Genomic DNA, 14,049 nt, shown 5'->3' with positions numbered 1-14,049 from the left:
TATCTACTTCAAGGGATTTTTAGGATCGTTCAGGCTATATATATTTAGTCTATTTTGGCTTTTACTGGCTACTTTTCTCAGGGAGATGGTTAAGGACCGCAGCAGATACAGGAGAGCACCAGACCTAGATTTCCGGAATACTTCTACGGGGAATAATCATTGAATGAGCATTCTCCATATTATGCCTTGAAGAGGACTCGAACCTCCATGCTCTTCACCACGAGATTTTGAGTCTCGCATGTCTACCATTTCACCATCAAGGCATCTTGAAAGTGAATCGTGTTCCATGAATATGATATCTATCTAATGTGATATATGGAATATATGACAAAGGTGGAGTCTTGGAGTATTTCGATCGATCGGTCATATAGGCCTGAGTCAGGCATCAAATAGCTTCGATTTGTATTATTTGTAGGACACCATATATGTATCAAAATCCATATCAAAATCAAAAAGATGAAAGATGTATAATCCAATTTCCTGATTCAATAGAAGCCCAAAGAGGTGCATATGGTACCCAAATAAGAATAGGATAGATATGTCAAAAGCAGGTCTGATTACACCTATTCCTAATCCTAAATAGAATGTAAGGACGTAGGGATGTCTATGTAAGCAGAGTATCCTATTTCCATAGGCTCGAATGACCCCTTCTCATAATAAGAATGTGCATGGTCTGGTTCGGTATGGAATGAACTTATACTCTGATGATCGAGTCGATTCCATGATTATAAGTTCATAACCCTAGCGCCGATTCCCATTTTGGGCAGAACAGATCTACTAATTCTTTTATTCTAGTTAGTAAGAGGGATCTCGAACTAAGAAATAGACCTAGCAGCTAAAAGACGATATCCTGAGCAATTGCAAGAATGGGGTTCATCGATATTCCTGGTATAGTAGATGCTATCACACATAGAGTCATACTCAATTCGTTGGAATTGTTTGATCTTAAACGGGATCTTCTATAATTTTGCATATAAGGGGTTATTTATTGGTTTCATCCAGTCATTAATAACTTGAATATTTTTAGATAATAGTAGATAGAAAGAATGCTCGTAAGGAGTCCTATTGAAACCAAGAAATATAGGCCTGCTTGCCATCCACACCAGAATATATACAGTTTTCCGAAGAAACCTGCTAGTGGAGGAAGGCCTCCTAGGGATAAGATACATAGGGCTAAAGAGAGAGCCAAAAAAGAATCTTTCTTGTATAGTCCTGCATAATCTCGAATGTTATCAGTTCCGGTACGTAGACCAAATAATACAGTACAAGCAAAAGTTCCTAGATTCATAGAGATATAGAACAGCATATAAGTTATCATGCTTGCATATCCATCATTTGAGTCTCCAACAATTATTCCAATAATTACATATCCGATTTGACCTATGGACGAATATGCAAGCATATGTCTCATGTGTAACAGCCTGGGATTTTGGCCCTTTCCTTTTTCTATTTGATTTATTGGTTTTTGCTCTGTTTTCCTTTTGTGGAGTGGTTCTGTGGCCTTATCACCTGAGAAATCATCTTCATTTCCCCTCCCAAGTGTCTCATCATCCTAAAAACCATGCCAAGATCATGTCACTTCACTGCTTGACGAAACCCTAATTCCCTTTTCTAGGAACTATTCATTTTTCTATTAAAGGAATAATCTTATCTACACTTGGTTGTGAAGCAACCTATATTTCTGTCCATCCAAAAATCCCAAAATAATTCTCATAAATTGTTTGGGTCATATCTTCCTCAAATATGGCAAAATATTTCATTGGCCATATTTATCATCATGCTTAATAAATTCATTTCCTATTCTGTCCTAAATGGCACATTGTGAAGCAAGTGCTATTTATCTTTGTACATTTGCCCCCCAAACTTTTTGGGCATGATATATCATCCAAATAATTGCCGTGTGCCAAAATTCAACTTTATTTGCCTAGCCAATCTTCCTTAGTGTTTTTTCAAAGTTTCTGTCAAACAAAAGCCACTGTGAGGGAAGTACTAGCTAGGAGCATCCAAATGAGTTAAATTTTGCATGCCTTTTCTTGTGCTCATATCCTTGCTCTCCTCCAAAATTCAGCCCCACCCAATCATCTATGTGAGCACAACATAAAATCTTTGATTCTGTCAATATTTTCAGGTTGTGAAGCAAGTATATTTTATATTGCTTCATTTGGCCTGAAAATTTACCAGAGCATTCTCCTACCCAAATAACTTCTCTCCACCAAATTTGGCACCATTTCACTTAGCCAATGTTTCTCCAAATTTTTTGCAAGATTGTGCATAGAGGGAATAGCAGTGAAGGAAGTACCATTTTGGTAAAACCAATTGGTATGAAATTTTTACAGCACCTTTATCTGGCCAAATCACTAAGCCCTACCAAGTTTTACCTCAAGTGGTTACTCCATGTGAGTGCATCATCCAAATCTTGATTCTAGACCCAGAATGTGAGTTACAAGGCAACTATATTAGTTTGTGCTCCATTATGCCTCAAAACCTCCAGGATCATAGTCATTCCTTAGTTAATCACCTCGTTGGCGTCAGTAAAATCCCTGTTGATCACCAGTATTCACCCAAGTTTACTTCAATAAACTTCAAAGGGTGATTACCTTTTAACCATAGCAGTTTTAACCAAACTACCACCGCGGTTGTAACCTACCTTGGATGAACTTACCACTAGACAACATGTCCAAGCCCCTCTCCCCCACTACAATCCAATGCACGCGGTGACTGTGTTAATGGCAAGCATGTGCATGCGCTCTGCTGTCATTGGCCGCGCAAATGGTGGATCCTTGCTCGGGCCCCTCCTCTGCTCAGCGTCTTAGCGAGCGCGAGCATGTCTAATAAATTTACCGTGTCGTCGCTGTCCTCCTAGACCTCTTTCCCTCTCCGTAAAACCCCCTCACCGACGCCCACCGACGCTCGCTGCCGAGCACCCACGGGCGCACTGTGGCCGACCGAGCTTTAAATGGCACTTGGCTTCTTCCTCTGCATTTCCGTTGGCCGCCTCTGCCCCGTGAGAGTCTCCCCTGTGCCTCCCTTGTTGCCTGCCTCCGAGCCCATGCACGAGCACACGCGTCTGCGGCGACAACTCGGCACCTCGCCCCGCGCCTATAAATGGCCCTCCCGAGCCCTTCGAGCAGAACACCAGCCCCACCCCACTCCAGCAAGCCTCCCCGGCCTCTTCCCCGAGCTCCAAAAGCTCTCCTCGCCTCTGCTGGCCACCATGGCCGCCGCGGTGCTCAAGTTAAATTAGCCCGAAGCCGAGCCCTCCTCCACCTCTAGCCACCACCATCGCCTTGCCCGCACTCCGGCGACCCTCCTCGTGCCCTTGCCCCCTCGCCGGAGCCTCTCTAGGGCCGTGCCCAGAAGACCAACGCCACCTCTACTCTGTTCCGTCGTGTCGTTGCGCACCCATGTCACTCTTCCTCCGGCACCGTTTCCTTCCTGGATGGATGCGCCATGCCCCCGCGAGCCCGCTGGTGATCTCCACTTGGTCGGTGATCGTCGGAGTCGGCCGCTCCATCACCGGCATGCCCCCGCCTCCTGCTCCTCTGTTTCCCATCGGGGGAGCAGCAAGGAGGAAGATGATGCCCAACTGGCCCCCTTCGCCTGCGCACGGGCCCCCTTTGTCAGCTGCTCAAGGCCCGGCCCCGCGCTTGCCAGCGTGGATAAGTGGAGACGTACTCCTGTGAGTATGCTTTCTCTTATCGAAGGCGTATTCCATTTCTTCTTCAGGCAAGAATGCATTTTCCTTTCTGGAAAACGTATTTTCAGAAAAGGCGCATTCTGTTTTTCCTGCTGAGGGCCTGTTTGTGATGATTTTATTACAGATAGGTCCCTGGCAGAAAAACAATTGTATCTTCTTACCCATAGCTCCAAATCAGGTGAATCCAAAGCCCATTTATTCGTTTCGTCGAGCCCGTTCCAATGGAATCATTTTCACCATGCTTTGACATTCTGGAAATGACCATTTTCCCCTGCCCTTAATCAGCCCCTTTCAAGAGAGAAGTGTTTCCGGCGATTCATTCCGCGAGCTTCTCGCACTTTCTTCCGGTGTATTCTTCCACCCGAGGCAAGCCACACCCTCCATTTGCATGATTGCAATGCAGTGACATGGTTTAAGTTATTTGAACTTGTTTAAAATATTACATTAGCTATGTATGATCTATTCATGCTATATCTCGGAGTATTGTTTTGATCTTGATATTGCCATGATATTGCTTGGAGTTCTAGGACTTATGTTTGATGGTTATGTGGATGACATGTTGCCTTTGGATTCTTAGTGGATATTATAATTATGTTCACGACAGTATTATGCTTTGGATTATTACTTTGGATATCATGTTGCCTTTGGATTCCTAGTGGCTAGTATGATTATTTTCATGATGGTATCTGTTATTATGATTTGGAGTATTACTTTGAATATCATGTTGCCTTTGGATTATTAGTGGCTAGTGTTAGTTTCATCATGATGCTAGCAGATATTATGTTTTGGAGTATGATGTTGGAGATGATGCTTTCATGTGGATCATAGTTGGATAGTTAGTTCTTGATATTTGAGTAGTGGTCTTATCATTCTTGGATTCATCATGATAGTAATGTTAGACTATCCTCAGAGTATGTTGATATGACGATATTAAGCTGTGGATTATTTGTTGGATATTGCTATGACTTGGATTATAGTTTCATAGATGATATCGGAGTATCAGTCATTACTATTATATTTTGGGGATAAATTCCGTCATTAAGTTGGTCAGGTGCCACAGAACCGGGATTTTCCACTCCAACCACATTTGCCTTTGTGGGAAGGCCCTAATGTGGTCTATTGCCGTGCCTCTCGCCGGTGCCTCCAACTAGGGAAGGTTATGGGCATGGGGTACCTTGGCTTGGTAAGCAGACATAACCTTGTGTGCCCGTTGTTGTTGTTGTACCCGGGTTGTCCCTGTGTGGGACCGTTTATTGTTTTGGCCACGACGGTGGCCGTTGTGTCTTTGGTAGACACGGGGCCACCCAGGACTAGCCCAGTGGGGACTGTGTCGGAGTGGCCGGGAGAGTGTCATGGGAGTAGATCGGTTTTGTTGGAACATCGTTGGTCCACTCGAATGGGAGTGCGAGGCCATGGGTTTCGTAGTGTGGGTATAGTGTCCTACCTCTACAGAGTGTATTTAAATCTATTAATAGCCGCGTCCTCGTTCAAGGGAGTGGGTTCGTACTAGGTCACACCGTTCGATCAACACTGACATGATGGAATGACTTATAGGTGATTTATATGTGGATATTTTGAGCCATACAGATTGGCAGGATGTTGTTGATGACGTTTGAGACGAAGTGTTTGTCGTGGAAGTGATCGCCGGAATGATCACAGATTGGTTTGGATCACGAGGTGATCGAGATGGTATATTGCTTGGCCGGTTAGCCAAGAGTGATATGGTTATGGAGATCTGAGATGGTGATTTATCAGTATTGTATTAGTTTCATACCATCCTTAGTAGTTGCTTCATAATAATACTTGTTAATTTAATTAACCTGTTAAATGCTATGTTATTGTCTTGCCTTGATGTTTATGGTTGTTGTGAGCTTGCAAGTACATTCAATGTACTGACCTGGCGTGTCATGCCAGATGGCAGGTGATGCCATGATTGCTTGATTCCTTCTAAAGGTTGCCATGCGTGCGAGCTAGATTGTGTCCCAGCGAGAGTCCTTGCGGAGTGGAGTTCACTACCTTCGTCGTTGTTCTGCTGCTAGAAGTATTCCGCTGCTACGAGTTGTTTCGCTGCTAGCATAGATCAAGTGTAGTCTCGCAGGCGTAGTGTCGCCGTGCTGATGTGCTTCTTTGTAACATCAGACCCTTGTATTATTATTCTTATAATAAGAGCTGATTTGTTCTATGTCAAGCAGTGCCGTATTCCACAGACTTCTCCTTGATCTTTGGGCTGGATACGGGGCGTTCCGGTTTCTCTGAGCCGGGGTGCCACAGGCTTGGTATCAGAACAGGTCTGGCCGTTGGACGCCCTAGTCAGCGCGAGCGGTAGAAATTGGTAGTATAGAGTCTGGCTTGTTTATTGCATTTGGTTGTTGCATTTGTTTGTTGCACTGCATGCATATAGCCTTATTATTTTGCTATTGACAATTTATCTGGTGAGTGTAGATGGCATTGGTTTAGATCCACTACAATTCAACCTTTGCCTTTCTTGAGTTTTCTTTTCTTGCTTGTTCTTTGGTATTTGGTGTCATTTCTGTCCCAGCAGAGTGATGCCAAGTGATCCTGACACGGTTTGCAGAAATGGTGCTCAGGTATCTCGCTGATATCCTCCTATCAGCCCCGCCTATCTTTCGGTGATGAACATACTTCTATCCCGAATCGCTCTTTTATTTTGTCGTGTTGGCAACCCTCAATGATCTGAGTTATCAAGAAAGGGCAATGTCAGCAGCCTCAGTTTTCCCCGCTATCCTATTTCTTGGACGAATACGGATATTTTCCGTCCACTTGATAATAATGTGGTCACGACACTCGTATCCTGCTACATGGTTACTGTTGGTGTCAAAACCGGCGGATCTCGGGTAGGGGGTCCCGAACTGTGCGTCTAGGATGGATGGTAACAGGAGACAAGGGACACAATGTTTTACCCAGGTTCGGGCCCTCTTGATGGAGGTAAAACCCTACGTCCTGCTTGATTAATATTGATGATATGGGTAGCACAAGAGTAGATCTACCACGAGATCGGAGAAGCTAAACCCTAGAAGCTAGCCTATGGTATGATTGTATGTTGTCCTACGGACTAAAACCCTTCGGTTTATATAGACATCGAAGGGGGCTAGGGTTACACAAGGTCGGTTACAAAGGAGGAGATATGCATATCCGTATTGCCTAGCTTGCCTTCCACGCCAAGTAGAGTCCCACCCGGACACGAGACGAAGTCTTCACTCTTGTATCTTCATAGTCCAACAATCCGGCAAAAGAATATAATCCGGCTGTCCGGAAACCCCCTAATCCAGGACTCCCTCAGTAGGCCCCGAACCAGGCTTCAATGACGATGAGTCCGGCGCGCAGATTGTCTTCGGCATTGCAAAGCGGGTTCCTCTCCAAATTCCATGTACCTGTTGAAATAGTGTCCGGCCTCTTGTGAATGTTGCGCTCCTTGGCTTCCACGCCCAATATTGGACACTTTCCATGTGTCGAGCGGATGTGAAGAGCCAGGGTGTTTTTACATTTACCCCCCTAGCTGTGTGAATGATCTGCCTATTAAAAAGACGAAGATTCATATCGAAATCACACCATCCTCCCTTGGCGAGCCTTCATCGGAGTGCATCCGACAGATATCCATTCCATCATGGCCGGTCGACGCAGCTCCTCCTCTCGCTCCCCTAGCCCCAAGCCTGGAGATTGGGGGAGATGTTCCGTCCTGCACAGCAAATTAGTGATGCTTCAAACCAAGGGATTTCTTCCCCCAGCATACATGGTCCCGGTTCGAGCCGGGATCGCCACCTATAATGGCGGAGAGCAAGCGGAGAGCCTTCCCAATCCCTCCAAGGGAGAGCGGGTATGCCTTGTCCCTCATTTGGTAAGAGGGCTCGGATTTCCAATTAATCCGTTTCTCCGGGGGCTCCTGGAGTTCTACGGCCTCCAGTTGCACAACCTTACGCCTGCCTCCATATTGCATATCGCGGGCTTCGTAGCCCTTTGTGAGCTATTTTTGGGCTGTGAGGCTCATTTCGCGCTGTGGAAGAAGCTGTTCTGCCTTGTGCCCCGTTCTCAGAAGGGGTCAATATATCAAGTGGGCAGAGCCGAAGTGTGGCGTATTGCCGGGACCGGATATCTATCCGGAACCCCAAAGAAGATGTCCGAAGACTGGCCTTCAGAATTGTTTTATATAGAAGACGTTCCCCTCTCGGACCCTATTCGAATCGGCCTCCGTGAGTTCGACAACGCTCCTTTGAAGAAGCGCCAGAGCTGGCGTCCATGGAGCCCCCTGGAGGAAGATGACAGGGACGTTCTTTACCTGATGAGCTGGATAAGTTTGTTAGCCCGATCTGGATTGACCATGATCAAGGTCATGGCCACATGTATCATGCGGGGGGTGCAGCCACTTCAGTATAGAGGCCACCCCATGTGGGATTTCAACGAGGAGGATGACGCCACCCGCTACGGCCGTAAAGGGCCGGAATCGGTTGCTGATCTAATAAAGATCTTATCCACTTTGTACAAGGGAGAAGAGGAGGAATTCCTCCGCGTCAACCCGCAGGGCGGATTTTCTATGTACAATCCTCCGAGATGGGTAAGCGGAGACTTTTTCTCGCCCATCCGTTTCATATTCCCATAGTTAAGTATTCAGTCTAGCAGTTTCAACGTAGGAGCTGCGCCAGGCTGTAAGGGAGATAAACAACCCCCCTCCACAACCCGAGGACCCGGAACGGTCCCTTGACCCGGCCTCCCAAGAGGATCCGGACATATCTGTGGAGCTGATCGATGGGGTATTTTACCAATTGAGCAATGACAATGCCTTGGTGGCCATTACGGCCGATTACCCTAGGCTACTTCCATCCTCATAGGTAACTGAGACCGAAGTCCCAGTACTTTGAAAAGGGATCCGTCCTTGCGTGTTTTTGATTACCGTATAACAACCGTGTTTTGCAGGGGAGGTCCTCGAGGCGGAAGGCCGAGCCTGCGGCGACTAGCCAACAAGGGGGCGCGAGGCCAGGCAGGCTGAAAAGACACGCAGTCCGGATTGAGACACCGGCGCAGTGGTATGGCGCACCGTGTTTATTCCAAGACATTATTCTCAGAGGCATACTAACGCCCATGCCTTCTTTTTAGGAAAAAGAGCGCTCACCGGACTATACCCGGAGAGGCTACTAATCGCGCCTCCTCCAGCCAGGCTCCAAGGCCGGATTCGGAGGCGGGAACGAATACGAGGCATGTGTCGGGCGCTCCTCCGACAGAGGATGCGGATAGACTGTCCGCCACCAATTCCGAGGTGGAAAGTGCTATGAACCACAGGCGTCACCGGACTGTTCTTCGTGACACTTGTTTCTCCCAAGAGGCATTGGATGCCTTCAACTCGGGAGATGCGTACCTCCGTGCCGCTCAAAATGGTCTAGCCAAAGCCATGAAGCAGTATGTAAAAGACATACGGGTGAGAAAATTTGGTGATTATATATATTAGTAGCCCCTGAGACTTGAAACAGTTAGAGTAACTGATTTAAGGATCATTTGTTATGAAGGTTCTGGAAGAGTGCAAGGCCCAACTTCAGGACGCATTGGCTGCAGCAGGGGAGCCCAAAGAGACCCCCTCTGGTAATATATCGTTCGAATGATAAGTATCATATAGAGTGCGGCGTGTATGCAGATCTGACGATAAAATTGCAGATGACGCTGGAGTAAATCCGGATAAGCAACAGCTCCTACGCCAGCTGAACACCAGTGAGAGCATACTTACGAGGGTGAGGCGGGAGAAGAATGATCTCCTAGATGCCAACAACAAGCAGGGCGTGGAACTAAAAGATGTTCGTGCCCAACTGTCAGACTCCGTTAAGGAGAATCGGCGGCTTCGACGCAGCATATTTAGTAAGTGCTTGAACGAACTTTGAAAAAGAGTTCGGCGAGTATGTTGGCTGACAGAGTTATGTCTGTAGGTATGCTAACAAGTCGTCCTACAGAGGAAATGCTCGGTTCTATGGGTCACCTTCTTCTCGAGCTCTCACAACTGCACGAACGAGTTCGGCAGGTGATGCAAGGCGTCGCCCAGGCCTTGTGGCCATCCGTCTCCATGCCCGAAGGCCTTGGAGAGTTTGCAGAGAATCTGAAGGGAGCGCGGCGGCGCTTCCGACTATGGAAGATATCTGCCTACCATCAGGGCACCAGGGAAGCCTAGGCAATGGTGAAGACGTGGTACATGGCCGAGGTCGGACCTGTGGGGCCCGATGGGAAGGAGATCCCTGTGAGCTTAGTGTACGGCCAAGTAGAATTGGCCGCAAAGTATGCCCAACAGGACTGTAGACTAGACAGCCTATTGGATGGTATTGAAGAGGAATTCAACCAGTCAAATTGACTATGTAATTTAAAGTGACATGTATAATGCCTTCTAGCCGGATTGTAGATCGTTTGTCGTGGCGGACCTTTTCGCTTCAACCTCGGGACCCGACGGTCCGAAGTGTATCGGAATACCCTCTCGGTTATGTAAGAACCGGGGCATGCATGGAGACCAGGCGTAGGGGTCATTAGTGCTTGAACGGACAAGTGCCCAACTAGTTATGTTATATTACATGGTTAGTAAGAAACATCTTCCAGGGAGAATAGTTCTGTTAGGGGTTCCTTTCCCTGGGAGGCATGCCCTAAAGTGCATGTCCGGACTGCGAGAAGAGACGCAGAAAAAACATCTGGGGGCGCATAAGTAAATAAGTGAAAAATCATCTTTAGTTCACCGACCGAATATTCCCTTAAGAACGCTAGCTTTCGGCTTCACCCAATCTGAGGTACACATCCGGCTGACCCGGGAGTAACAATCGCAGAGGTGCTCCCCTTATGCCCTAGTCGAATTAACAGGAACGTAGGGCATAAATACAAGAGCCAGGCAACCTAGCTTGGCCAAAACTTAAGTCATATCGATGCATATAATGGTGAATAAAGGGTACATGCGGAAGGATAACACATGTGTTGGGCATAAAGCCTGTATGAATAAGCTTCTGTTAAAGAAGCCCCCAGGTATAATGAGCCTGGATTGCACGTCAGTTGCGTGCAAACAAGGCATGAATGGGCCCCTAAGGGCTATGAGAGAAAAGAAAAGGAGAAGGAGAAAAATATAAGACAGATAGTGTATAAAAAATGGACAGAGGAAGGAGACGAACACAGAGTCCAGCGTTAGGCATAGAATCTTCGGAGTCGGGCAGTGTTCCATGGGTTTGTCTTGAGTCGATTATCCGATGCATCCCGCAGACGATACGCTCCACTAGTCATGTAAGGACCCCGATCCTAAGTCACACCGATTTAGCATGTAACACTTCATATCACTTTGCGGCCTCACGCACGGTATTCCCACGGGTTCCACCTAACCTAGCCCGGGACCATATGCGCCTTTTGGCTCACGTATATGATAGTGTCGCTAGCATCCATATGACAGAGAACCCGGATCGACATGGCTAGTCGTGAACCCAAAGCGGCACTAAACTATGGGGACAGGCATTCATGAATCACATCAAGCATGCCGGTCATCAGCGAGTGAATCCGGGCTGTAGCATTGGGCTAACAGGATTCCGGGGAACCTGGGCTGTAGCAGGCCAGGCAGGACTCCGGATGTCACCGTGTGACATTTCCCCGAAGGGACAGACACATGAACAAAGTGAAACACATGTCGGCCAGTCAAGTGTCCTGAGCAGTAGTGCTGGGCTAACAGGACTCCGGTGACCCGAGCTGTAGCGGACTACTATGGCTCATGGAAGCACTAGACTCTATTTCCCCATAAGGGAGGCTGCCAAGGATAAATAACTATATTGTCGGAGCCCACAAATACCAAGCATTTCAATCATACACACAATATGCTCGATATGTTTAAATATAACATGGCATCACAACATAACTCTATGACTCAAGTATTTATTCATTAAGCTCCGAGGAGCGAGATATTACAAACATGGGTCTCATGACCCAACAATCATAGCATACAAATCAAAGCACATGCGGAGGCTTAACATGTCTGAGTACAGACATTGATAAATGAAAAAGGATGAGAAGCCTGACTATCTACCCGATCCTGCCGAGGGCACAAGATCGTAGCTGAGGTATCAAGCTAAACATCGAAGTCCACACGAAACTACTAGCGAGACTGAAGTCTCTCTGCAAAAACATAAATTAAGCAAACGTGAGTACAAACAGCAAGACTTACATCAGAACTAGCTACATATGCATCAGTATCAAGAAAGGTGTAGTGGAGTTTAACTGCAGCAATCCAGCTTTGACTCGGTGGCTATCCTGAACTACAACTGCAAGCAACTCTTTTGAGGTGGCGCACACGAGTCCACATATTCACCATATCAATACACCACTATGGATCCGCTCCCGTCTCCCTATGAGAAGGCCATCCATAGCACTCACGCTTATCTTGCGAGTTTTAGAGTATCCACTTTCACTTGTCTATGAACTATTTAAGGGGCCCAAGTTTCCATATCCGAGGAATTTGGCTATTCGAATAGATAATGATAACCCTGCAGGGGTGTACTTCTTCACACACGCTCCCACCACTTAACGCCGTTTACATGACATGTACTCGGCAACCTTCAAGCGAAAGCCCAACGAGGGTGTTGGCCACGGCCTACCTAAACACTTAAGTCTCTAGTCCAGGTTTATCGCCTATCCAGGTTCCATCCGCAGGGAGTCCGGCCGAGGATTCCACATACGGCCCCGAACGATGTGAACAGGGTTCTCGAGACACCAAACGGGCGCCCGGTACACCGTGCCATGGTGTATCTACCGCATCATAGCCCACCCCTAGGGTCAGCGCTACGCACGGCCGCCAACACATAACCTACAAACACCAGAAACTAGTTGCAACTCCTAGATAGAGTACTAGGGTGATTAAGAAACCGAGAGGGTCAATTAAGGATCCCAATGAGTGGTAGTAGCTGTTCATGGATCACAGACAGAGAACTCAGTTCCTAAGAACGGTTTGAATGAGACAACCCACCATGTACTCCTACATGGCCTCTCACTGCTACCATTACCAAATCGTGTTCACACACTTAGCTCACACACAGTAGGACATGTTCAAAACTTTCCAATTCATCCCCGATGAATCAGACCTGACACAACTCTAAGCAATAGAAGGCATGACAAACAAGCATGAATGAGTAGGCACGTTAGGGCACAAACAACTCCTACTCATGCTAGTGGGTTTCATCTATTTACTGTGGCAATGGCAGGTCATGCAGAGGATAAGGGGTTCAACTACCGTAGCAAGTAACAGATGAATCGTTGTTGTCCTAATGCAGTAAAAGAGAGCAGGAGCGAGAGAGTGGGATTGTATCGGAATGAACAAGGGAATTTTTCTTGCCTGGCACTTCTGAAGATAGTATAACTCTTCATCGGTGTCATTGATCACATCGTCAAGACATACGTCTACCGAGGGGGGAACAATCACCGGCAAACACAAAAAGAATACAATCAATGCAATGCACATCATGATGCATGATCATGACATGTCAATATGTTGTGATTTGATCTAATGCAACTAAAACCATATTAAATGAAGTTGGTTTGAACCAAAGACTCAAATTCAACTCCATATGTGATTATTTAAATGCCACTTATTTGATTTGACCTGATCAGCAGGCATAAGTTGTTCAAACATGCATGATAATGCCATAATCAGATTCTTTGGATTTTTCTGATAATTTTTCATATATAAATTATTTCATTTGGAGTTACGGTTTAATTTCTATGAATTTTAGAAGTTTTGGGCATTTTCTGGAATTTCCTGATTATTTTTAAAACCGGAAAATCATTAATTGCGTCAGCACTGCGTCACTGTGACGTCAGCAGGTCAACGGGGGGTGGTCCAGGTCAAACCTGACCTGTGGGTCCCGCGTGTTAGTGTCATCACTAACTTACCAGAGTTAGTTAGTGTTAGATTAAGCACAAATCTAAGTTAATTAGCACTAAACTAAACCTAACTAAAATTTAATAGGGCGGGCCCACGCGTTAGAGACCCTGGGGGGTCAAACACGGGTCAACTCGCTGGAGTTGACCCGCGGCTCGTTACCGACGGTGCCAAAGATGGAGGAGGGCGTCGGGTTCGCTCTCTCGGTGACCAAAGGAGCGGCGGAGGGGCTCTACGAGACGCCCATGCTCGCGCGCATCCATTGCGGCCAGCGGCAGCAACTGGGGTGCAGTACAGTGACGGCGGTGATGGCAAGTGCGGCGGCCGGAGCTACGGCTACTCGGCGCGAGGGCTGCTGCGCGTTAGTAAGTGAGTTGAGGAGCGTTGTGGGATCTCGGGCGCTCCAGGAGGACTCGGGGTGCATGGGTTCGAGCGCAAGGACACGGCAAGGCCATTCCCGATGTCCATG

The sequence above is a fragment of the Triticum aestivum genome, chromosome 7A (genome assembly GCF_018294505.1).
Source record: "Triticum aestivum cultivar Chinese Spring chromosome 7A, IWGSC CS RefSeq v2.1, whole genome shotgun sequence".
In the NCBI taxonomy this organism is placed as follows: Eukaryota; Viridiplantae; Streptophyta; class Magnoliopsida; order Poales; family Poaceae; genus Triticum; species Triticum aestivum.
The sequence above is the reverse complement of the archived record's forward strand: the minus strand, read 5'-3'. Positions refer to the sequence as shown.